A 26,228-nucleotide genomic window follows, 5' to 3' on the forward strand; every position below is an offset into this window, starting at 1 on the left:
CATAAATCAGCTAATGGGAAAATGGCTAGTAGAAATTATCTGGTCATTTTACTGATACAGATGAATATCTTCGGTTCTATTATTTTTAGGATTTATTCAAATCATAAAAATGAATGTCTGGGTATTGCCTGCCAAGACATTAACATTTATTCATTATTTAAAATGTCTATTCTATGAAACTAATTTTATTTTAGGGGAGTGAAATGTGGGCTAGTGGTTCACACATGTATAAATAATTTGTGTTTTTTTTTTTAATCTGGTGAGGTTAAAAAAAGAATTAGCTGAATGACGACATAATAATTCCTATTCTTAAGTAGTCAGGGTGCACTCTGCATGATTCAGGATACAAAGCAGTTTATTCCAAGCTTCATGGGGGTTTGGGGCAGAGGAAGATGGTTAGTTGGTCAGAGAGAAAAGGAGCGTTGAAGAGAGGGCCCCAGTCTCTGAGCTAAAGCACACACTGGTTCACTTCCCGTTAGGCTGCTTGACTCCTATTAGAAAACAGAAATTCTTGGGAGAAACAAGAAGAAAGTGCAACTAAAGAGACTGACTTTTCCAAAGCAATCCTGGTAGTATTTTTGGAGTGAGAACCTACAAGCCTCACTGTGAAGACAGAAACAACACTAGCTTTTCCCTTCTCCATTTATGTTTCTCAGACAATGGGTATGCCCTGCCTTAAGCAAGCAGAACACAGAAGCAGAAGGCTAAATTCGTCATTACATTTAAAAAGGATATCACTCTTTTTACCTCATCATTCACTATAAAATGTATTTAACAGTGACTTCTCCCTGGAGCCCAGAAAAAATTTTGATTTATAAAAATTATTTTCACATATTGACTTTGAACAATACGAAATTGTCGACATCCAACCATTCTCACTGGCAAAAACAGCCGTTTCTTAAGGTCCAACCTTAAGACTTAGCTTCCTGAGAACATATCCTTTGTAAGAAGTCAGCTGTGTCCTGCTGAGGAACCCTCCAATAAACTGGATGGGGAAATACTTAATGGAATAAAATCATTCAAAGGGAGTTATTTTAAGGTAATTAAAAATCTTTAATATTCTGACCTCTAGCACTCTTTGATGTGCGTTCTCAAGAAGTTTTTAACCTAAAAACTGACACTGTCCAACAATTAACTGATTGACTGCACTGATTTTCAACAATAGCAATAACCTAAAAGATAGTTCAGTCATTGGCGTCACAAAATAAAAAGAAGTTGTTGGCTGACAGTATCTTTCCTTTTCCAGCATTACAAGTATCATGTGTGCAATGAACTGTATGGTTGATATCACAGAGTTCAGAATCTTTTAATATCGGGGAGAGGGAACAGCAGGCTGCAGGCGGGTTAGGCGAGTTTTGCCCTTTCTGGCTCATTTGTCTAAGAAAGAATTTGGTGACTTGACAAGTTTCTGAAAGTAGAGGAAAATTATTTGAGTGAAGGCAGCCAGAGGCAGTTAGCAAATTCTGACCACCATCATAGTTGTCACCCACTGAAATTTAAACTCCAGTCCGAATTTATACAAGTGGATTCACTTACATGGTACAGAATTCACGTGCTATTTATTAACTATCCCGGGGTCCTTTCTTTGGAACCCTCTACATTTTCGGATGGCATGCCATTTTGGAAGCTGTAATCCTCTTGTGACAGATTCTAAGAGCCAGGTAAACCATCCTTAGTTTGTTCGTTAGAACATTCATCTTTTAACTGCAAAGGTGATTTTTATTCAAAAGACAAACTTCAGGAAAGGAAGTGATAAAGTCAAAGTCTGGAGAAGGTTGGAGGAGGGAGTGTATGTGGGATGTGAGGAGAGAGGAAGACAGCAGATTCTTCTTTTTTTTTTAAGTGATTTTTCACTTCTAAATGAGACAGCGCAATTTAACTGCCCTGAATTTATGGGTCTAACCATTGGGAAAGATTATATGTCTGGAGTCCTCTTGGGGAAAGAAGCTACCTGGCGGTCCAACATTCATGGTCAATTGTTATTACAGGTGTGGGAACTCACTGCTGGCAAAGACAGAATTCCTAGGGCAGGAAATTTAGGTGGGGCTCACTGATGGGGTGGTCGAGAGGCAGCCAAAGCTGTATGCCAGCAAAGGGTTTAGGTGGCTACGGGAGCTAGGGTTTTCAGCTCTGTCCTTTAGAAGAAAGCGGCCATCCACGATTTCTCCCTTATAGAAGTGCATGACCGATTTTATGCGCCTGCTGATTTGATTTGGCCAGAAGTTACACTAAAATAAGCGGCAGCTCAGCTTTTCCCTGTTTAGAGTGATAAGATTGTATTTTATAGTTTTAATTAATACATTACATAAATTAGTAAGTATATTAATTATTAGGCAACAATCATGTCTTTGAGATCAAAACCTGTGTATAGTGAAATAACATAGCTAACAAACGCATGAGTCCCTTCGAATGACTCTTGAGAAAAGGCTGTTACTATATTAACCGGTTAACCCATCAGTGATCAGGATAAGTGGATGAGGTGGACACACACTGAATTAGTTTTAAAATACTGGGTTTTTTTTAATTACTCAAGTAATTCATAGTCATTGTTGAACTACTAGAAAACCCAGGGAAGTAAATGAAAACAACTTAGGAGGTAGCCCACCTTCCAATCACTGGTAGCAATTTATTGTGTAAACTTCCAGAGCTTTTCCATTTAAATATAAAAATATTTTAAAGTGAGATTATTCTACATATACCACTCATAATCTGTCCTTTTATAGTATCATTATCATTTTTAACTGCTATATAATATTTCACTGTATGGCTGTGTATACACCTTACATGATTTCAGTCAATCCACTTTTGTTGGCCCTTTAGATGGTTTACAGTCTTTTGGCTATAATATGGATTCCTACTACCAATATCAGCTCATATTCATGTTAGCAATTTGCCCAGTTACTTCCTTGGGATAAATTCTTAGAAGTAGGACTGACCGGTAATAGGATATATATTTTTATGGATGTTTCTATACAGATGATGAAGTACTTTCCTTAAAACGTCTATTTACTTGCCATCTCACCAACTGTATGAGAGTTATTTAAGAGTTTCTAGCCAGGCCATTCCCTACTTTGGAGGAGAACAGGGCATTTTTCTGAATTTCCTTCCTTCTTTCCTCCTCTTCTTCTTCCTTCTATTCCTCGCCCCCCACCAAACACTGATCCATCACTGATCACTCTCAGGCACTGGACACCCAGTCTCTGATCACAGTAGCCATGTGTGGGAGAGTAACGATTTTCTATATTCTCCTCTTTTGTCCTCTTATGCAATCCACATAAATATCATGGAAAATTATAATAGGTTGGCTTCCAATCTCCCTTTGCCAGATGCTTTTCACATCCAGAAGTAACCATGTACCTTGATTCTACTCTGGAAATATTGTCACCCTAACTATGGGAGACAAACCAGCCATGTCCCCAACTTCCGGGTGACTGCTCAACTCATTAAGTAGCTCTTCCTCTTTTCTCCCTCTCAGTGATGATTCTGTGGCGCCTCTTCCCCACAGCCCCAGTCCCTGACCCAGGCCCAAAGCAGTGGAGAGACGAGAGCACATGGGTTACGCAGAACAATCTTTCAGCACCCTTCCTACCTTACGTCAGACTGTCTAGTGTTTTAATGAGCTATTTTCATGACACTCTAAGAAGCCAGGATGAACAACAGTCTTCTTGTCAAGGAAAGTGACAGTCCACTAACGAGAGTTTTCTGTATCGTCGTAAGTAGAAAGCCCCCAAGTAACTATTAAATTAGCGAGAGGAACTTCAGAGCTCAGTGTATGCCCAGAATGGTCTGACAAGTTTCAAATTATTAATGGACTTCTTTCAAGCTCCTGTGATGTTTGAGCTTTTACAATGACTATTAAAGTCCAACAAACCACTCCTATAATTATAAATTAATAAAACACATCGAGCTGTACGTGATGTGAAACGTGATTTAAACACTCCCAACCATACTGATCCCATACACAATATTAGGAGCTTAGGAATTCAGGCCATACCTCTTTCAAGTGGCCCCAAATAAAATAACACTGTATTTAAATTGTGGTTTTCTTCTCTTTTCATGTATTTCCCTTCTGGGACAGAAAAAGAAAGAGTAAATGTTAGGATCATTGAGTTGATGAGGCAAAGGGTCAAGATGCAGTAGAGAGTATATGAAGATTTGCACTGAAAGTGAAGTTCAACTGAGTTACAGCAGCATGTCCTTATGAAAGTACCTTCACTTTCTTTTCTACACTTCAATGACTTTGTGAATGATTTAACTTAGTGGTTCTCAACCAGGAGTGATTTTACCTTGGAGGGGATATCTGACGCTGTATGGAACATGCTTGGTTGTGATAGCCGGGATGGAGGTCCACTGGCACCTGATGAGTGGAGACCAGGACCAGGGATGCCACCACACAGTCCTGCCACGCCGTGGACAACCTCTCATGTCAGAGAATTACCAGCCCTAAATGTCAACAGTGCCAAGGCTGAGCAACTCTGATTTAATGTACTTCAAATTCAGTTTGTTAGATTCAAAGTTGGTATCTGAATTATCATTTCAAGGATTATCAGCTGTGACAACATGCGATCTCAAGATTCAACTCTAGCCTAGATTATAGGGAGAAGTCTTCGATTTCTTCTTCAGGAAACTTCTATAGAGGGATAGTGCCTCAGTAACATTGGAGTTCTGAAAGACAGTTGTTGAGGAAAGAAACTACAAGAAACTTTGAAGAGGAAGAATGAGGAATGTCCCCTTTCTCTTCAGGAAACCACTGGATACATTTTTAGGTTGGAGAAAAAAATCATGTAAGGTTTGGTTGCTTTACTTTTTCATTTCATTCTAATTATCAGGTGAGGGGTTAAGGAGGATTCCTATTGGAAATTATTCTCTCAGATCAGCTGAAATCTTCTGCAAGGCTGACAGAACAAGAGACCACTGTATGGTGAGACTGGAGCTCAGTGGTTCTCAAAGTGTGGTCCCCAGATCAGCAGTGGCTGCATCACCTGGGAACTTGTTACAGATGACATTCTGAGGCCCCACTCCAGACGTACTACATCTGAAACTGACGGTGGGCTTACTGTGATTGACCACGTCTCCCAGGTGATGTCAACAACAAGTCCAAGTTCAAAACAACTTTAGCTAAAAAAAAAAAAGTGGTGGTGGGATAGAGAAGATGTAGAAAAACAGAGGATTTCTTAAGAAAGTTCTAGGTTTGTGTTACTCAAGAAGAATTCACTATATTCCCTTAACCTCAACAACTTAATTTAAAAATACAAAATCTGAATGCTGAAGAGGGTGTGGAGAAAAGAGAACCCTCCTACACTGTTGGTGGGAATGTAGTTTGGTGCAGTCACTATGCAAAACAGTATGGAGATTCCTCAAAAAACTAAAAATAGGGTTACCATATAATTCAGCAATTCCACTCCTGGGCATATAGCCAGAGAAAACTAATTCAAAAAGACACATGCACCCCAATGTTCATAGCAGCACTGTTTACAATAGCCAACCCATGGAAACAACTTAAATGTCCATCAACAGATGACTAGATAAAGAAGATGTGGTATATTTATATGATGGAATACTACTCAGCCATAAAAAAGAATGAAATAATGCCGTTTGCAGCAACATGGATGGACCTAGAGATTATCACGCTAAGTGAACTCAAACGAAGACAAATACCACATGATATCACTTATATGTGGAATCTAAAAAATTGACAGAAATAAACTTATTCACAAAACAGAAACAGGCTCACAGACATAGAAAAGCAAACTTATGGTTACCAAAGGGGAAAGGTGGGGAGGCATAAGATAGAAGTTTGGGATTTGCAGGTACTAACTACTATATATAAAACAACAATGTCCTACTGTATAGCACGGGGAACTATATTAACTATCTTGTCATAACCTGTAATGAAAAAGAATATGAAAAAGAACAGATCTATATGTATAACTGAGTCACTTTGCTGTACACCAGAAACTAACAACATTGTAAATCAACTATACTTCAATTTAAAAAATACAGAATCTTGATTTGGCGGTTTTCACTTAGAATCTTGTCTCCAGTGCATCTAGTGATCTCATGAATATGTAGACTTAAAGTTCACTAGTTGAGATGGTCCATTTAGTAAGTTTCGGGCCAGGGGCGATGGGGACCCACTCTTCCTGGACACATTCAGTCTTTTCGTGATTAAAGAGGGAAATGGTTAATTCTTCCTATCACATCTGCATTCATCTCCATGTCAAGCTCTGAAAAAAACGTCATCATTCATGTTGGCATTTTTGCACCCTGTGACAACAGGACTTGGAGTGCAGAGGGAGGGAAGTGCCCAGTTTCCAGTTACTACCATAGGCACTGCCCTGGTTTAACCATTCTTTCTTCCCAGGGGCACCACTGTACTTAGAACACTCGGAATTTTCTGCTCTGGCAGAATTCCTTCTGACAGATTCCAGAGCAAGATGCTTTCTCTTTGCATTTTGAAAAGACTACTTTTAGAAGAAAATGAAAGTACAATTCGGGGAGTGGGGAAGGGAAAGCCTTCTTTTGTGCCAGTCCTCAGCAAGTAAACACCCAGAAACACTCATCATCATGCCAGCAGCCCAGCCCGGGAGAAACATGCCTTTCTGCAAGTGAAGCTCAGCTTGAAGTTGATGGGTGATGGCATGAAAGACCCTCAATTCTAAAGAAGCCCTCAGCAAGGTGACCATGGAGCTGGGGAATCTACACAGATCACAGGGCCTTCATGCTCAAAAGAAGAATCCCTCTCTTTGACAGCTGCTGAGATCTTGTGTGGAACTAGCACACAATTCATGAGCAATCTATCTTTGTTAATTGAACCTGGAACATTCTACCATGGTTTGCGTTTCCATTGTATTAGCAGCGTTGAGTATTTAACTATCTCATGTTTCTAGAGAGCCAAGGATAAAAGTCAGTCACAGGTAACATGCCAATAACCTCATTTATAATACTCCCAACATACTGGAAAGAGGGTAAAAATGAAACCATGTCTGGTAGGGCTTGAAAGATTTGCTATCCAAGGAGCCTGCCAAGACGTGAGCATAAGGGAACAATATCGTCAGATCTAAGGGGGAAAAAAGCTACTAAAGCAATTAGTGATAATACAGAGAATGCCAAGCTTTCACTAAATAAAATTCTATCATTAAAATATGACAAATTCAAAAAAGTGTTTATTGTTCTAATTTTATCTAATCAAGACACAATAGTCTCCTGTGTATACAGTGCGTATTGCAACTTTTAACACGCTAATTTAATTGGCACGTACTGGAAAGTTGGTTTTCTCCCCCTCAAAAATGAAGTTAGATGTTGAGGTTTTCTCGTGTTAAATACGGTATTTTCTATATACATATGCATACGAATAGAGACACTTCTCTGTAGTCAGAACTAAAGGACAGCTTTCTACAGTGTGAATTAGAGAGTAATTAATCCAATACCGTATACAAAGGACTGAGTAATAACAGATGTAAAAGGTCTGTATGTTCCAACCTTGGAGACAAATTCATATAAAGTATATTTCTGTGAGCTTCTGGCTTACCAGATCTCAAGATACAGCCTTCTTTGCTAATGTTTCAACAACATCAATCAATCGACAAATGTTTTCCGTGGTCATTCAGTGCCCCAAACACAGAATCAAATTTCCTATCACCCAAATTCAACTTGGAAATATAACGATTATGGGGGCAAAAGACTTCCTTAACATACGATGCTGGCAAAAACCAAGAATTGCTTTCTTGGGCAAAGGAGATTAAATCTAAAAACATATCTTTCTGAAAAGTAAGGCCAAATTGATTGTCTTGCACTCAAAACAGAATACTTTTGTAGGGCACAGGCTTGCTATTTCAGGGATTATGCAGAGAAATGTTTTCAAATTGCCACCCACAGAGTTTTTCGGCCGTATCTTTAGACCTCTGTGCAAATGCAAGGTTACGAAAAATATTTTATCCTATGCCAGGTACAATTTTAAAAGTAAGCACATGGCTGTGTAAAATCGTATCAAAGGTGATGCTTCTTGTCCAGAGTTGGGAGAAAGGCGACATAAATTTCTCAAAAGCTCCTTCTAGTTCCAGTATTTTCTTTTGTCCTATAAAAGGGTACACTCCACTGGCTTATCCCACTGAAGTACATGCTGCTATTATAAACATATAGCAAATTATATAAGCAAATGTGAATTTGGAGTCTCAAAAATTCCATTAGGTATATACTATATGATCCGGATATTTAGTAATGCTGACCACTTATTTATTAATCAACTAGAGATGATAAATCTTTACAATAGTCCTCAAGTACACAAAGGACCATGCCCCCGGGGTAAATAAAAATCTAAGACAAACAGGAATTAGTCAATTGTTCTCTCCCACCAAACCAGCCTCGAAGGCAGCAAAAACACCTTCCCTGGTTGAGAAACAACCTGTAGTTTAAGCTGCAGGGTTAATGAATATCAGCCCTCATGGGGAAACTTAAATTTATCTTATCACGCTAGTTTTTATTGTTTATTTACTTATTTAAGCAGAAAAAGAATTTCTGAGATGACTGGAGAGCTAGCTCAGAAAATGGACAGGAACAAAGGGAGGCTAGGCAGTCAGAAACCCAGCCCAATTCATACCTCGAATTCAGTTTTTCTAAGGATGAATCCCCACAGCACCCTGCGACACTGTGAGCCCTTGTTAGAAATGCAGAAGCTGTTGTTTCTCGAAAGTGTAACTGTCCTTTTCTTGCCAGTTTCCCCCACGCCCCCAACCTTATCAGAAAGACTGTGTCCAGATTGAAGATTTAAAGAATCTCTTAAAGGGGTTTGCTGAAGTTGAGGATATAAAGAATGGATGGAGGTGTAATGGTGCCCTCTGCTGGGGAGAATCAGTAATGCTGCCCAGGAAGTTTCCTACTGGGGCTGAAGTAATTTTGGAGGGCGGCGGGGAGGGGGGGCAGGGAGCTCAAGGGTGCTTCTGGAACACAAAGTTCTGAGAAGTGCTCTGCAAAAAAGTAGTTGCAAAACCCCAAACCACATGAAATTAGCTTGATTCTGAGTTGACAGTGGAATTTGAAACCAGCTGTATTTCATCCTAAAATGTTAGCGCTATAAACCCTTCATCAAACCTGGAGACAATTATTTTCTCGCTATCTGGACAAGACCACATTTCTAGAGGCTGAATTTTTCCAGGGTAGATTCTGCATTCCCATTTTCCTTTTGTAGAGCGCTCCTCTCGCAGACTTGTATAAACAAGCTTCACTCGAGAATGAAGGATGCTATGACATTCAGCTTTATTCGACCCTCTGTGATGCCCCTACTAAAAATCATAACAGGAATTGTTACAAAACACACATATCACATTGGCATTCCCAGGCTTCTGAGAAATACACAGTAAGGCCAAAAATTGATTTTAAAAGGGTCATTTGAGAAAGTTTAGGAAAACAGTGGTATTTCATTAAAAGAGTAGTTTCTTTACTTCATTTACCAGTTCTGGATCCACAGTCAAAATATCTAAACTACCTAGAACTTAAAACAGGTAAAAGGAGGGAGGGTATAGCTCAGTGGTAGAGCTTAGCATGCGCAAGGTCCTGGGTTCAATCCCCAGTACCTGTATTTAAAAAAAAAAACAGCTAAAAATTACTAAGGGGCAGCAAAAGGAGACAGCTGAAGCACACTGCATGCTGATTGGACTTTTGGTAAAAAGCATACTGTTGGCTTGAGTATCTTCAATGATGTCTGCTAATCAGTGAGATATTAAGGAATCATCTGTTTAAACAGAAGTGACGAGTAAAAGAGACAAAATATAATTGTTTCAAGGAAACAAAAACCTTCGTCTCCTGGCCTAGTGTGTTTTTCTTTCTCGTTGTTGCCGTTTGTTTTAAAGCTGGAGCTATGACTAGACAACGGAAAACCATGGCTTTGGCTGGGTACATGAATGATTAAGAGATCATCCATTCAGCTATACACCTGTGTGGCCAGCTTGCATAGGGCCCTGTGCTTTAAAGGATCCCACGCTCGGTTTAATGCTCTGCAATCGCCATCGTGAAATTCTTAATAATTTTTAAACAAAGGGCCCCGCATTCTCATTTTGCAGAGGGCTCTGTAGATTGTGTAGCCTGTCCCATCCATATGCTTATTCAGTGTGTAGTTGGGAGCACTGTCAGAATAAGATGCTGGCCTTCCTGGGGACCACAGGGATGTCCAACATGATGCTCTTGCTGAAGGAGCTTATTTAGAGTCTAAGAAAGGAGATAAGACATGTCCAAGGACCTTGAGAACATGCAGCCAAATAGCATAATTCAGTGAGAGAGGCCTAGGTGCTCCTCCGTTCACAGGACGACGGTAAGATCACTTCCAGCTGGGAAAACCCAAAATGCCTCATGAATGGGGTGTCATTGGAACTCGGACTTTCAAACAGATTCTTAGTACTTATTTCTCTGTAGGAAAATATAAAAATAGAGGAGTTTTCCTTCTTGCCATCGAGTCCACTTTGTGGTTTTATTGTTCTCTGAAGTCACCTTGTTGACTTTGGAGTTTTAATCATAGGATTCCATTGTTTGTTTTTAACTAATGAAGTATGGCCTTCTAGAGAAAATACCTTTAATTTTTAAAATAGTTTTAATTTTTAAAAATCGGGGGGGCAGGTGCAATCTGAGTGTCTGTCGGCAAACTGCGCTGGAGATGGCCGACGAAACCAATGAGGAGCGCCACTTTCTGTGGGGGTTGCTCCCAGAGCCTCACGGTTGTGAGGTGGCGGCTAGGAGCTCAAAATCTGTAGTACCACATAAGTGATTCAGGACACACCTCCCCCCACAGGGTGGGTAAACCCTCTCATCTTACTACAAAAGAAAGCAGAGCTCTTTCTCCTCCCAGGGACGACATAACTGTGACACTGAGGATGCCAAACCTCTATCTAGAAATCCAACCACTTCCACTTCAGGGCCTTCAAGAAGCCCAGCACATAAAATCCGGCACCAAAGCTCTAATTCCTCGTACCCAGAGGTCCAGACTCTCAACTTCCACAAGCGCCTTCCTAGAAAACACTCTGCTTAAGAGATTTGATTTTGAGGAAAGCAAAGTGAATGCAATAGTATTCTCTGAGGTCTGACGTAAAAATGACACATGTATTCTATTCCATAGGCATAAAGCTGCATGTGTGCAATTTTTTAAAAAAGTTATTTTTAGGATATATTTTACCATATTAAATATTCAATATTAAAAGTGAATTTAAAACACCTTTGTATATTAATGGACACAACCACATGGCATGGTTAAGGTTAATACTCTTCGAAAAAGAAGAATGTTTTGTACCAAACAGTCAATAAACCTTGCCAAGTACGCAAATATTTTTTTCTTTCCTGCATGGTTTCATCGTTACTCAGTATGTTCTCTATTTCTAGAATTTAGCCTCCTTGATTCTTAGTGGAACAATGAAGAAGTTTAAATAAATCCACTATGTGTTTTCAAGCCTCTGTGGATAAAGGTCTGTAAGCAAGGTACTAGATGATAAAGTACATATTCTGAGATTTTTCTTTCAGTCTTGTCTTATCTAAGCTTGATTTCTCAACTAGACATTTAAACCAGAACCAGATACTCTCTGGATATCAACTAAGCAGTATCTGTCATTTCTTACAAATTTCTTGTCCCACATAATACAATTAAAAGAATTCTCATTATTTTTAGAAGCTTATTTAATAATCTAATTCCCCATGAGAGAAAAACAGTCAACATTTAAATCAAATTATTTACTTGTACTTTGTGACAAAATCAAGGCAGAAAAGGAGGCATTTTTAACACTGCAGGTTTTATGAGTTATGTTAAGATTGCAGGTCAGGGATTTTGGGTCTTCAGTCTGCAATATAAAGTTTAGTTGAGTATTTCTTTCTCTGAGGAAAAGAACAGAATAATAAAGATACATGTGACTAAAATTCAACAGCCAAGCCTACTTGAATGAAACCACCGTCTGGCAGAATTTATGAGAGAAAAATAACCTCGTGTAAGCAGCAGTTGGCTTTAGAAAGAGGTGGCATAACAGAACCAAATCCAAGAACAGCAAGGTTTACCTTTGCCCTCATTTCCCATCTTAAGAACTGTGGCAACATCACATGTTTCCAACTTGAGCGTCCTGATCCTTATAACCAGTACACGTTGGCATTCTGGTAACTCGCTGACCCACATTTTTGGTGGCCAAACTGTGGTTAGTGTGGGCCAAGGAGCCAGGAATTGCTGACTCGACTCTTTCTGAAGGTTGTGGCTCCACAGGAACCAGTGGGCAATGGTCAGATTCGTCTTCTGTGCCTGTAGCACGTGACAGTGGGAGTGAGAAGGAATACAATTAGCAAATGGGACAAGACTCCTTTCTGGGTGCCAATGGAACGCTCAGAAGATCTGACACAAAGAACTAGGTCTGCAAACCAATCTCCATTTAAGGCATGTCTCTGTTACATGGCAGAAGGAAGGTTTATGCTGTTTCTAGTTCATTATTCTTTTCAAACTGCCTTGTGAATTACGAAGAACTTGCTCATCAGAGCTATGTGTCAATCTGGCTCAAGTAGAGAGGATTTTGCAACTTCTTTGAACACGTGAGAGCATCATCATTCTGTCTAAAGCAATGCTTCTCAAAGTGTGGTCCCCAAACCAGCAGCGACAGCTGGGGGGCAGTTAGATAAAAATGTAGCAGATTCCCAGGCTCCATCTCAGTCCTACAGAATCACAATTCTGATGTTCAGTCCCAACAATCTGTGTTTTACCAAGCTTTCCATGTGACTCTGTTGCACACTCAACTTGAGAACCACTGATCTAAAGAATCACGGCAGAGGTGACTTCTATGAGGGTAAAGTGTCGGCTTCCCCGGGGAAATGGGCTGCTTGCTAAAGTGTTACCAGGGGCACTTCAACTTGTTTTTTATCCATGAAATCAGACCACTCTAGTTTAGTTGAAAAAAATAAGCCATCTGCTCCCTCGAATGCTGTCATTTGGTTTGATCAAATTTGAGTTGGCAAAGACTTCCCTAAAACCCCCAAGCACAAGATATAATTTGTATTACCAACTAGTAATTTTTTGGACCATTCTCCAGAAACTGTTGTTGGTTTCTGTGCAAGCAGAATGTTTACTTTCTCCTTGAAATACATTTTTCCAAATTTATAGGCCCAAAGAATTTTACAGTTGGGACAGATCTTTAAAATTCATCAACATATATATTTTTTTAACCCAGGAAGAAATTCGGGTCACCAGATAAAGACTGTAAGAATTTACGCACAGAAATCTTCATGGGTTAAATCAGAGTAGGTGGCCGGCTGCTAAATTATAAATTCCTCTATTGGAATCTGAAATCAAGGACCACATCTTAATTCATCTCTTCTCTCCTCTTCCACATCACAGTTCCTGGGACAGTGTTGGCACAGTTCAATAAACGTTTTTTGAAAAATGATATGAAATAAAATGTCTGTTCCTTTTCCCTTGCTCCTATAGGAGTGAAAAAAGGCATTTTCTTCCAGTCTGCCAGAAGGGATGAGTGAAGATGAAAAGCTACTTCAGTTTCTATTAAATAATAGGTTACTAATTTTAAGCTACCAACCTCGTAGCTTGTGATCGTATAAAATGGATTCTATTAACAAGAGGGCCAGGACAACGACTGGGAATTCTCAGGACTGAGATCTGCTGGAAAGGCGACGTGGAGATGTTTGTGCAGCACATGCTCACTGCTATGTCTGGCCCAAGTCAATTTTACTTAGCACCATAAAAACAGACTTAGCTTATGATATTTTAAGCATCTTAAATAAAGCAAGATTTATGCTGTTGGGTACGACTTTGGACCTTCCACCGTACCAGGTTTTCCACAGGTCTGGAGAGGCAAGAAACTGTTTCTTTATGCGTCGCAAGTGCAAAGTGGGAAGCCCCCTCCTTCTCCCTTCTAATATCACCAGGAATGAACAGGCAGAGTGTTTCCCATAATTCAGCAATAACTGGGCTATTATTCTTTAATGCTTCAGTTTATTAATGTAACCACTGTGTCATTCCTACCATGCCCATGTAATTAAATTACCCGACAGACATTTGATATGAAGCTTTCAATCCTCACAAAAGCCCAGACTTTCTATGCCCCTTTGTGAGTCCCTAATGAATGAGTGGTACAGACACTTCTGTCATCCACGTTCACTCACTGTCCTCTCTGACTGCTCTCCTGTGTCACGAGGGCTTGCTCCTGCAGACAAACTGGGAACCGTTCAAAAGCGGAGGGTCACATTTCCAACAACAACAAGCACTAGGCATGCGATCACCTTCCTTTCTCTTTGTCTGGCTAAACCAGAGGCTGACCAAATTCCAAAGCCACCACCCGCGTGGATCAACAGTACATTCTTAAACCTTGGCTACTGAGTGCTAAACCCTCCTTAGGTCATGAGTATAAATGGAAAAAATAAACTGAAAAAAAAGTTAAAGCCATTACTGTGTCCATCCAAATATATGCCATCTTGTGACCTTCTGAAAAGGAAAACAGTTTCAACTTAAAAATTAAGTGTTTAACTTTCACATTTTGCAAATGGAGCTAGAATAATGAACCCACGTGCTATCCTAATCTACCTTGTGAAAAGGTACTTGTGATTATTAATAAAGTAATGGTTTTTCTAAATCACTCAACTGTTCAAGTTGTTAATTTCAAAGCACGACTTACTCTAAATGTTGTAGAACTTGGACATGAACGCTTTAAAAGACTGTACAATAGGAATTCTTTTATTTCTAGAAATAGCACTTTAGAGACACTAGATGTTTCTCTAGATTAAAAAAAAACATTTTGCACCTAACAAAATGTAACACAATTAGCTTAGTAAATATTTGTCATTAGGATAGCCAGATTTGAATGCAAATCCTGACACGTGATTTTTGAATATTTAAATTACATGCTTTATACATGGCGGGAAGAATATGAGGAAATTTAATTGTATAGGAATAAAAATTGAGATCTAATCTCAAAAACAATTATTTTGCTTCTATAAGAAGCATCAAAGCAAAGCATATGATGCCCACCCCAGATTTAGGAAATTAGAAATGTTCCAACCAACCAATCTTTGAGATCAGATATTTGGGGAAAAAAAAAATCACATCTTACTGGAATCTAAGTAATTTAAACATGGTTAAAATCTGAGTAACAATTACTCTATTACTTTGCTCCTTAGTGTTGAAGTTTGTTATCTATATGTGACTAATACAATTTTAATTTATGCACTGTCTCAAGTACACAGGTAGACAAGAAAAAAATTAAGTTTAAATCTTGAAAATATTTGAGATGAAAAGAATACTTGTAGTTATTAATAACTACTCTTTCTGTTAGTCTCAAAAGGCAATAAAGGCATAAGAAAACATCAAAAACAGAGAAGAAAAATAGACAACAAATAGCGGGGTAGTAGACCTACTTTTAACAATACTGATAATTACACTAAGTACAAAGGGATCAAGCACCCCAATTAGAAAGCAGAGTGTCAGACTGGACTAATATATATAGATCTATAAAGCTGTATGCTGTGTAGATGAGATGACTTTAAACAAAAACACAAAAAGCTAAATGTAAGAAGACAGAAAAAGATATACCATGCAAATACTCAGCATAAAAAATTGGCAGAGCTATACTAATGTCACTCACGTAAGATAGTCAATGAATATTGCTATAGGAACATTTCATAATGACAGGGCAAATTGTCAGGATGACGTAACGATATTAAATGCGTATGTTTTTAATAAGATAGCTTCAAATTAAATGAAGAAAAAATGCCAGAACTAAAGAAGGAAAAAGACAAATCCATGCTCATAGTTGTAGATTTTTATACTTCCTTTTAAGGAGCAGATAAAAAACAATTAGACAAAAAAAAAAATCAGGTCTTTAAAAAAAAGCCCCAAATATTTGAAAACTAAACACACTGCTAAATAATCCATGAGTAAAAGAAGAAATCACAAGGAAAATTAATAATTTGAACTGCATGGAGAAGAAAGCTGAATGTATCATAAATTGTGAGATGAAGCTAAAACACTGCTTAGAGGGCAATTTGTAGAGTTAAATGTTTATAAAAGAAGAAAAGTTTAAAATCAGTGATCTACATTTACACCTTACGTAGCTAAAAAACAGCAAATTAAACCCAAAGTAATGGAAGGAAGGGAAAAAAAAGATAAAAGCAGTAAACAATAAAATAGCCAATAAACAACAGCTATTTAACAAAGCCAAAAATTGATTTTTTTTAACCTACTAATAAAATTCACAAACTTTTGGCAATACTGATCAAGGAAAAATAGAAAACATGAATCATCTATATCAGAATCTAACATTCTGCAGGCATCAAAGAAATAAAGTAACATTATAAGCAATTTTATGCCAATGATTTTGATAACTTAGTTGGAAGGGACAGCTGTGTAGAAAAACAAATTACTAAAACTGACACAAGATAAAACAGAAATTCTTAATAGTCTTACATCTATTTAATAAACTGAATTGAAATGAAAATTCTTTCCCCAAAGAAAACATGAGGCCCAGAGGGTTTTACTAGTCAATGTTATCATACATTTAAAGAAAAAATACTGCCAATTTTACAAACTTTCATAAAATAGACGAAGAGGAAATGTTCTTTGAACTTATTTCATGAAGCCAGCAGAAATCTGATTTAAAAAACTGAGAAAGCAAATATAGTCTAAGAAAATAAAATCACTAATCAATATCCCTCATGAAGATAGGCATGGATGTCTTGAACTAAATGTTGGCAAATCAGGCCCAGCAACATGTAAAAAGCGTAAGACATCACAACCAGGTATATAAGGTTAAGACTTAAAACCAACCAACCAATATAATTTACAGCATTAATAGCAAGATGGAGAAAAACCATATGATCAATTCAATGAAGACAGGTAAGAAATTTTATAAATAAAATTCAACATCCATTCAATGATGTAAAACTCTATAAATCAGGAATTGAAGGCAACTATCTAAACCTAATAAAGAGCATCTATGGAAAAACCTACAGTTGACATCATACTTTCTTGTGAAATATCTGAACACTTTCTCCCAAGATTAGGAACAAGGCAAAAATGTCTGCTCTAAGCACTGATATTCAACCATGTACTGGACCTACAGCCAGGGCAATAAAGCAAGAAAAATAAATAAAAGACATGAAGATTTAAAAGGAAACAAACCTATCCTTTTTTAAAAACTGCATGACTTTATACAAAAAAATTGAGGAAACTACAAAACAATTGCTCAAACTAATAATTACATTTAACAAAGTCATAGAATGCAACATTAATATAAAAATCAATCATATCTTATATAACAGAATAAAATACAGGGAACTGATTTAACTAAAGATATGCAAGACCTAGATTGCAAACTAAAATACTGCTGAGAGATATTTTAAAAGATAGGAATAAATGGATAGATATACCACAGTTATTGCTTGAAAGAGTCAATACTGTTAAGATGTCAATTCTCCTCTAATTGATCTGTACATTCAATGCAATTCCTGTTAAAAGCCTCAAGGCTGTTTCGTAGAAACAGACAAGTTGAGTCCAACATTCATATGAAAATACAAAGGAACAAGAATGGCCAATCTTTAAAAAGATAACAAAGTTGGAGAACTCATCCCACTTTATTTGAAAACTATAAAGCTACAGTAGTCAACAGTTTGTTTTTGGCTTAAGGAGAGACTGAGACCAATGAAACAAAATAGAACCCAGAAATATATTCACATATATGGTCAGCTGATTTTCAACAAAGGAGAGCCAATGTAATTAAACGGGGAAAGGCACAGTCTTTTCATCAAATGGTGCTGAAATAACTAGAAAAATCACATCAGAAAAGATGAACCTTGACCTCTACATCATGTTACACAGTCATTAAATCAAGATGTATCAGACCTAAACTTGAAAGCTAAAACTGGAAAGATTCTAGAAAAAAAACTGGACTCAAACATCTCACAACCATAGAGTAAATATTTTTTAATAGAGGAAATGAAAGTAATAAACAAAAAATTGAAAATTGTGTTTCATCTAAATTTAAAAGTTCTGCCCAAAGATATGCTAAGAAAATGAAAAGGCAAGATATATAGACCAGAAAAAATAGTTTATCTATCGCCACACATACATATCTGACATAGTAAGTATATCCAGAATATATATAGTACCCCTATAATTCAATAATACAAAGATAATCAACCCAGTAAAAATGGGTAAAAAATGTCAAATTTTTACAGTGGGAAGTGTATGAATCACTGATAAGTACAGAAAAAAAGTTGTTGTTTTTTTTTTTACCATTGCTGTTTGTCATCAAGGAAATGTAAATTAAAACCATAAAGTACCATTTTATGGTTACTGGAATGGTAAAGATTAAAAAGACATCAGCAAATGTTGGTGAGGATGTGAAGTAACCAGAATAATCTTCACACACGACTGGTGAGAGTGTAAAACAGTACAAGTACTTTGGAAAACTGTTCTGCATTTTCTAGTACATGTAAACATACACTCATGCCGTTCCCGGCAATTCTCTTAGGCCCTTAGTGAAGGGAAATGAAAACACATGTCATCACAAAGACTTACACACAAATGTTACAGAGAAGCTTTGTTCCTAACATCTCCAAACTGTATAACCCAAATACCCATCAAAGGTGAATGCATAAATAAATTGTGGTAGGTTGCTGCAACGGAATACTACTCAGCCAAAAAATGGAACAAAAATTGACGTAGGCAACAACATGGGTGAATCTCAAAGCATTATGTCAAACAAAGAAGCCAAACACAAAGAGCACACAAGGCCTGATTCCATCAAATGGCGGGCAAAGTCAGAACAGCCATGGCCTATGGGAAGGGGCCCGAGGGAATTTTCCTGGGCTGAGAACAATGTTTTAGTGGTTGGAGTTGTGCTTACGTGGCCCTATACACTTATTAACAGGCTCTTCGATCTGTGCATTTCACCTTATGTCAACTGGATCTCAATTAACAAGTTTTGGTGATTCCCAGATTCTTTGCTCGTGTGAACTCAGGGGTCAATTGCTAATCAAGGTCACTTCTGTTTGGTATCTGGTATCTCTTCCCCTCTTTTCCACCAAAAGTCCATCAGACATAGTAAGGATTTAGAGACGAGCATGACACACCAATTACATCCTAGCTCCCCTCTGTCCTTATTGCTTGTTGTTTACCCTGTATGCCCTTCCCCCTCCCCACACATTAAAAGAAAATCTATGATCTATTCTCTAACAAGGTTAGGGAATTTTTGCTGAATTTTATGTATAGGTGGGTATCAAGCTGAGGTGCTGTTTAAACTTCTTAGTCTTCAAACTTCAAAATATTCTGCCTTTAAAGGTAAGGAAATTTCTGCAAATAAGTATATAAAATTATTTATGATTTTTCAGGTAGATATATTGTCAAGGTGTATTGCCTTCTAATACTTCTCTAACCTCTACCACGGAGTAAATACTATAAATTAATTAAAATCAGCTGGCAAGGGTTAAGCTATGATATCCTTAATCTAAAATTGTCTTTAGTTACCATTCTCACAGAGTTTTAAATCAGAGGGTTTTTTCAAGGTAGAAGGGAGTGGCTGCTTTTCAAGCAACAATTCACAACGTCCCTATTATTGAGTTTTTCTTTAGAAAGAGCAGAGAAACATTTTGCCTTTGATGTTCATAAGCCATGGATTTTTTCATCGTTTTTGTTCAAGACCCCAACTCCCTCCCCTCTCCAAAGAGAGCCAAAGATACAGCTGTTCAAAAATGCTGGGGTTTGAGGATGGAGGTGGAGTGTTGTTCTCAAGGTCACCAGGCTGTTTTCAGCCCTGAATATACGGTAAAAAGCAGAAGACACGCTGACATGGGAACTTAGTCTGTTCATGACCAGAACGTCAGGCTTCTGAATTCCTAGTTATCTTGCTTTTGCCAGGGTTGCCTCCCTTTCCCTGCTATTAAAGAATTCTTGAAGCTAAGGCTCATTTCCTCTTATTTGTGAGAGCCACTTAAGCTATCCCTTTTTTTTTTAAATGAAAGTGCTTAAACCTGATTTAAACTTAAACCAAGAAGTAGCACAATCTCTTTAAATAAAATCAGAAACCCCCTTATTCCTTATTTTTCATCCCTAACCATGGTTCATGACAGCATCCTAACAGTCTCTTTGTGTAATCAGGCATTCATATACAATCACAGGCTTTAGATAATTTGTGGGTATGTATACAGTACAGATTCACCTTCAGATACAGTTTATATATATATGAAATATTTTTGAAGAAGTACATGTGTCGTTATTAAATTTACATTGTATCTATATGTGTGTATAAATATACAGTCACGCAAATATGTAAGCACATCCTTATCTCAAAACACTCTCTGCCCTTCTCCTCCAGATTTGGGAAATAAACAGTCTAAGAATATTGTTTTTCATTTTCAAAGAAGTTGGAAAAAGCTTATGAAAATCTTATTTTGATCCCTTCAAAAATATGCTTAGGAACAAACATAAGCTCCAAGGATAAGAGTGATTTGACAGATTTTCTCAGAATTCTCGAAAAACTGGTTTCTACAAAACCAAGCCAACACATCAAAAACACACACCTGGGCCCTTGTAAAGGAGGCCCTCCCTATCAACGCTCATGGGATGCTAGAAACTCCTCTGTACCTGGTTTCAGTAAGTCTGCTCCCTGGGTGGATCCCGTAGCCCCAAATTAAGTCGGTTTGGCGTGTAGATTTGGGCCAACACCTCGCAGAACATGTCGCTGTTCCCAATGGCAGAGCCTAGAAGGGCAAATGGCACAGAAGATCCCCGCTACAGTCTCAGAAATGCCACCTCTGAAGAGTGACCTCGATAGGAATGCGTAAGGCAGACGGGAAAGGGAGGGAGAAAGGGAGAAAGTGGGAGAGGGTGGGAGGAAGGGACGGAGCACGGCAGGCCCAGCAAGAAGAGAGAAGAGGCCAGGAGTGATGGAGAGCAGGGGAGAGGCAGCGTGGAGGGAGGAAAAGTGAGCGCAGGCGAAGACGACGGAGGGACGGGCCAACAGGGCGGCGGGGAGGGACGTGAGACAGCAGAGGTAGAAAGAGGCCGAGAGAGACAGAAGAGAGCCCAAAAGAGAAAAGAGGGAGAGATGGAGGGGCAAGGACACTCTTACAGGAGAAAGAGACGGAGAGATACAGGGGAGAAGAGGTGCACACTGGCAGAGACAAAAGGAGGGACAGAAAAGGGGTGAGAGGGAGACTGTGCGAGAGGGGATGTTGGGCTGTCCTTGCCCAGCCTCGAGACCCAAGAAAGAGCCCAGAGACGGCGACAGAGACACCAATAGTTTATCGGACAGAGGACCTCACCTGAAGCAAGGGCCTGGAGAGCCGCCCCGCCGGGCGTGACGCAGTGCGGGCAGAACATGGCGGCGCCCTCGCCCCCCCCCGTGGGCGGCGGCTACCGTTTATAGGGGAACTGACGTCACAGCGCCTCGTCAATTGCCACGGCAACCAGCGGCCGGCGGGGCAAGCGTGGAGGCGCTTACTAATTAAGCCCTATCATTAGGAGGATTGGATAGTCCTGTGAGTGAACCAGGGCCTGGTCGAGAGCAAGAGAACAGCCATCAGCAATGGCCTGACCACACGGCGACCACGCTGGCAGTTAAGCCACCAACCAAGGCAGCAGCCAGGAGCAGTATGGGCATGGCACAGCTGGTTGGTTGGACATTCCTGTGATGTATCTGTTAGGCTGTTTCTGTCATGAAATGAAAATCTCAGAGGGCTAAGTCCAGGGTGCTTGGGGTCACCTCTGCCATCACCAGGCACTCCTCATTTCAGCGCAAACACAGGTATCACTCCTCCGGCCTTCTCACTGTCTTGATTAGTTACAGGAGGCACTATCTTTGCCCTCCCGGGTTACAGCTCAGAAGAGGAGCACACACAGAACAGAAAACGCTACAGTAAAGCCAAAGAGGGCTGCTCAGGGCAGCAGAAGCTGTAACCCTAAGTAGGAACACCCGCAGCAGTTCTTAACTGCTTTCACATGGTAACGGGCAGATTTCACACCATCTCTGGTTGGTAATTAGAGGGAGACCCTGCCCAGGAAGGACTAAGACCCCGACTTAAAAAGCAAATGAGAAAGGGTCTGGTATCAGGGCACTTTGTCTGGAACCTTCTTTCTCCAGGAAGTCAGTGGGCATTTCAACCAGAATGACCGGGTTTAGCACGTACACAGACAGACGCCCACCTCAATTTGAATTTCAAACAAACCATGAATAATGCTTTAGTGGAAGTAATACTTTTTTATGATAAGTATATCACAAGCAGGGAGAGGGAGAGGAGACGTGACACTCTGAAAAGGGGGTAAAATGTGGCAGAGACAGAGACAAATGCAATATTTGAGACATAATGGTACTAAAATGTTATTTGTTGTTTGTCTGAAATACAAATGGGACTGGCTATCCCGTATTTTCTCTGGCAACCCTAGTTTCAGGTCTGTTTTTTCCTCTTATTTTCACTAATTAATTCTACTGCCTTACCCATCCTTTTCATATCTATGGTTAATAACAACTACTAGGACTGACCCTCATAGGATAGCACTTTTCTAAATGCAAAAAAATTCCTAAACTTTTGTCCCACTTGCAGGGTTTTGTTGTTGTTATTTTGTTTTGCTTTTAATTCTAGCCTCTTTTTAAATTAAATTAATTTTTAATTGAAGTATAATGAATTACAATGTGTCAGTTTCTAGTGTACAGCACAACGTCCCAGTCATGCATATACACACATATATTCATTTTCATATTTTTTCTATTAAAGGTTACTACAAGATATTGAACACAGTTCCCTGTGCTATATAGTAGAAACTTTTAAAAAATCTATTTTTATATATAGTGGCTAACCCCTCTTTTGATTCAGCAAAATCTGTCAGGAGGAAAGGCAATGTGCTCGCTTCTTCCAAGAGCAGAAGACCTGGTAAGTGTTGGGAAGGGTGTCAATAGGTTGGATACATTGTTGAGTGAAAATCTAGTGAACAAAAATAAAATTGAGGAGGAGCAGTTGAGGAGATGGAATCGCACAACTAGACATTCTGTTCCTGTGTGTGGGTAGCACGGATTCCCCTTCTGGGAGCTCTGTTACTGCCTCCTGTAGGAGTGGTGGGTGGGAAGTGAGACTGATGACCTCTGTGGTTCCATCTAGCCAGGATTTTTCTGGCATTGATTTAAAAAATGGGCCCATGTGTATTCTTTTTTCTTTCTTATTGAGGTATAGTCAGTTTACAATGTTGTGTCAATTTCTGGTGTCCAGCATAAGGTTTCAGTCAGACATATATTTCTTTTAATATTCTTTTTCATTACAGGTACTACAAGATATTGAATAGAGTTCCCTGTGCTATACAGAAGGACCTCGTTGTCCCATGTGTATTCTTAAGAGCCTTCTCTCCAATCCAATAAAAAACTCTATGATCATGCTTCATTGTTCTGTGAAATACTTCTGCTTGGCCTTTAGAAGAAATTAACATAGAAAACTTAGGAACCAAAAACACATGATGAAGCAAAAGCTTTATACTTCCCATCAAATATTCTCAGAGAGTATCAGGGCACTATACAGACTTCGGAATGATTCCAGCATGTCTTGGGGAAGTGCCAGTGGGCTGAGTGGAACGTGAAGGTTACACGCAGAAGGATAAAGTTATGAAAATGTATCTGTGGAAGGGTAAGAATGTAAAATGAAGATTAGAAACAATAACTGGGGCAAAGGGTATCCTGCCCATGGAGAAACAGAAATCCTATTCGACTTGCATGGGGTCTTATTTTAATGTGGAGTGCAGCGCACACTGCAGCAATGTTCCACCTAACCCACCCCATCCTAAAATGTCGACTCTCTTTTCTGAGCATAGAGCCATGGCATTTGAGAACTCGGGAAAGAATTAGCCAGAGGGTAGGTCTTGGAGGATAGGTTGCATCTGTTTTGAATATGTTCCTGTCCCACGTGTGGGCACTGACCTCCTGTCAGCTGGGACTCTGAAGTGCAACCCAAGAAGATGTGTTGATCTAGAAAGTGTTTATACAAATGCTTACACACTCGAAAATAAATCTCCAGTGCCTTTGGCACTCAATTTAAAGTTATTCTAGAACTGCACCACCATCACCTTTTTTTCTTTCTTATTTTTAGAACTGGGATGCCATATGGCATAAGGGGAGAAAGATAAATGGAGAAAATCCAATACATGGACACATATTAACTTCAGACTTTACAAAGGGACTTTGGGTTGGCTACACATTCACATGGGGTCCTCCCAACATTTCAGTGAGGTAGGAATTATTGATGGAGATAAAGGAAACAGTAACTCAAGAAGTGAAGGCCCAGCCAGGGAGCAATATCAGGGCTTCTAATTTTCAAGGTCTATGCTTTTCTCACTCCACCAGAGGCACCTTCCACAATACCATATGACTGATACAAGTAAATTGACCTTTATGATCTTTACTTGTGTCCAGGCAATTTACAGAGGTTCATGAAAAGAGAAAGAAGAGTAGCACAGTGATTAATTCCCGAATCCTGGAATCAAATCCTTCTTCCATCATTTACTAGCTGTTCAGCCAAGGGCAAGTTTCTTTCCTTACCCAGCCTTAGTTTGTCTAACTGAAGAATAGGCTAAAAAATAATATTTTCTTTACTGGGTTGTTGTGAGGATTGAATAAATTCATATATATATATATATATATATATGTGTATATATATATATATATATATAGTCCTAACAGAGAAAATGCCCCACCTACATTTCCTATTTTTAGTATTATTATCTCAAGGTATATATTATACTCTTGACTTCAGTGTTGACTTGACCATCAATCTAGGATGTGTGGACTCTTGTCTTACAAGTTTGCTCTAAGAGTGTCAGACATTTTGAGAGAAGGGATTAAGAGGTTCACCAAAAAGCTCCTTATCTTGAAATCTAGTCAAAGCCATCCATAGAAATATTTCCTAATCATTTTTGAGAAATGTGCAAAATTATCAGAAAACAAATGTGAGATGTGGAACCAAGCACATTAGGCACTAAAGCTTGACTCAGGGGAAATGCACAAAAAAGGGAAAACGTTCACTGTGATCCTGCCAAGAGAACCTGTGCCTCGTTAACATCATTTTTGCTTAAATGCCTCCAAATTTCTGAAGCCTGGAAAACTTTGGACTTTAAAGGCTAGGATTTTGCTGATTGGATATTAGAAGATGAAGCATTTCATGACACTGTTGTTTAATTTGTAGAGAAAAGATATACTTTGGAAATAAATTAAGACTACCAATTTCAACACTAAGAGCCTTAAAGTATGGAGTTAGTCTGGAAATGTTTTGAGATGGTGAGAGAGTGACATGTTAGGGATCTGTGTGCAAACAGGATGTGTAGATCAACACAGTAGTCATGGGGATAAAGAAGCTGTGGTATATTTATACAATGGAATACTACTCAGCCATAAAAATAAAACAATGCCATTTGCAGCAACATGGGTGGACTTGGAGAGCGTCATTCTAAGTGAAGGAAGGCAGAAAGAGAAAGAAAAACACCATATGATATCATGCATATTTGGAATCTAAAAAAAAGAAAAAAAGAAGACACTACTGAACTTATCTACAAAACAGAAACAGACTCACATAGTAAACAAACTTTTGGTTACCGGGGGGAAAGGGGATGGGAAGGGATAAACTGGGAGTTTGAGATGTACAGATACTAACTGCTATATATAAAATAGATAAACAGCAAGTTTCTTCTGTACAGCACAGGAAACTATCTTCAATATCTTGTAGTAACTTATAATGAAAAGAATCTGACAATGAATATATATATGTATATGTATGACTGAAGTATTATGCTGTACACCAGAAACTGACACCACATTGTAAACTGACTATACTTCAATTAAAAAAAAAATCAAAACAAGACAGTCGTCTTGGGCTCTTGGCTGCACCCTGAATTAATGTAAGTAATAACAAGGTAGTACAAAGACATGCCTTCTTTTCTTATTTCTTCCCAATACACTCTTTTCTTCTTGGGTTATTAAAAAAAAGATTTTAGTCTTTGAAAATAATCTTTGTTCTTTTTACAGCTGTTAAGAATCTAGAGAAAGGTAGTTGTTCCAAGCCTGTCCACTGAGGGAAGGAGACAATTGTTCATAATCTGCTGAGCTTGCAATAGGAACAGCATAAAATAAAGCCAAATGGAAGACGGATTCCACTGCTGGGGTTGGGGAGACATTCTACTAAAGGAGCAACTTGTAAAATGAATCATGGAAAATCATGTCTCAAGACGAAAGGGGATTTCA

At 38.8% G+C, this 26,228-nt stretch overlaps 1 protein-coding gene and 1 long non-coding RNA gene across 6 annotated transcripts in view; one reads left to right on the top strand and one right to left on the bottom strand.

Moving 5' to 3' along the window:
• Nucleotides 1–26,228, bottom strand: part of MID1 (midline 1) — a 333,537-nt gene that overhangs the window by 226,670 nt on the left and 80,639 nt on the right. Inside the window, exons 1-2 of one of the 5 annotated variants that reach the window (XM_072956828.1) lie at nt 21,280–21,357; nt 20,600–20,715 (exon numbers count right to left, since the gene is read on the bottom strand). The exons of 3 other annotated variants lie outside the window; for them this stretch is intronic. The gene's annotated coding sequence lies outside the window, so the exon portion shown is untranslated. Of the gene's footprint in view, nt 1–20,599; nt 20,716–21,279; nt 21,358–26,228 lie in introns of those variants that run through there. One more of the 5 variants, XM_072956831.1, reaches the window with a different exon arrangement.
• LOC140691836 (uncharacterized) lies at nt 21,492–23,385 on the top strand. The gene is made up of 3 exons (XR_012067482.1): nt 21,492–21,761; nt 22,828–22,884; nt 23,270–23,385. It is a non-coding gene; the product is annotated as an uncharacterized lncRNA (long non-coding RNA).

The sequence above is a fragment of the Vicugna pacos genome, chromosome X (genome assembly GCF_048564905.1).
Source record: "Vicugna pacos chromosome X, VicPac4, whole genome shotgun sequence".
NCBI classification, from domain to species: Eukaryota; Metazoa; Chordata; class Mammalia; order Artiodactyla; family Camelidae; genus Vicugna; species Vicugna pacos.